Here is a 1,176-nt window from a genome sequence, read left to right on the forward strand (position 1 = left end):
GTTGTACCCTCACTTTCAAGTGGAAACTGGCTTATGTTTTGGTTTGGGGAAAAAGTCTGAGACTAAAAGCACTGCAACTGGCACAGTTTTCACGGTAGGAATTTGAAATTTGCAACATTACGACTTCAGATGGGTCCGGACCTGCAGTGCAAATTCCAGCTTTCCATCTCTGATAGTTTCCGAACGGCAGCCTGTCAAATATTTGGTCTTCACCTGGACCGCTGCCACTAGATTGTATAGAGACTGTATAGGCTGCCTGCCGACCCCCACCCCCGCGCTAAAATGGCCATAACTCAGCCAATTTTGACCCTAGAGGTATGATTTTTGTTGCAAACGGTAGTTTAACATGTCTTCTATCTCTTTCAGGCGAAAACACAAATTCGCATTTTTTGAAAACTTTGGAGAAAATCGATTTTGAAGTTGTACCCTCACTTTCAAGTGGAAACTGGCTTATGTTTTGGTTTGGGGAAAAGTCTGAGACCAAAAGCACTGCAACTGGCACAGTTTTCACGGTAGGAACTTGAAATTTGCAACATTACAACTTCAGATGGGTCCGGACCTGCAGTGCCAATTTCAGCTTTTCATCTCTGATGGTTTTCGAACGGCAGCCTGTCAAAGATTTGGTCTTCATCTGGACCGCTGCCACTAGATTGTATAGAGACTGTATAGGCTGTCTGCCGACCCCCACCCCCGCGCTAAAATAGTCATAACTCAGCCAATTTTGACCCTAGAGGTATGATTTTTGTTGCAAACGATAGTTTAACATGTCTTCTATCTCTTTCAGGCGAAAACACAAATTCGCATTTTTTGAAAACTTTGGAGAAAATCGATTTTGAAGTTGTACCCTCACTTTCAAGTGGAAACTGGCTTATGTTTTGGTTTGGGGAAAAGTCTGAGACCAAAAGCACTGCAACTGGCACAGTTTTCACGGTAGGAACTTGAAATTTGCAACATTACAACTTCAGATGGGTCCGGACCTGCAGTGCCAATTTCAGCTTTTCATCTCTGATGGTTTTCGAACGGCAGCCTGTCAAAGATTTGGTCTTCATCTGGACCGCTGCCACTAGATTGTATAGAGACTGTATAGGCTGTCTGCCGACCCCCACCCCCGCGCTAAAATGGTCATAACTCAGCCAATTTTGACCCTAGAGGTATGATTTTTGTTGCAAACGATAG

The sequence above is a fragment of the Lottia gigantea genome (genome assembly GCF_000327385.1).
Source record: "Lottia gigantea unplaced genomic scaffold LOTGIsca_68, whole genome shotgun sequence".
Taxonomy (NCBI): domain Eukaryota; kingdom Metazoa; phylum Mollusca; class Gastropoda; family Lottiidae; genus Lottia; species Lottia gigantea.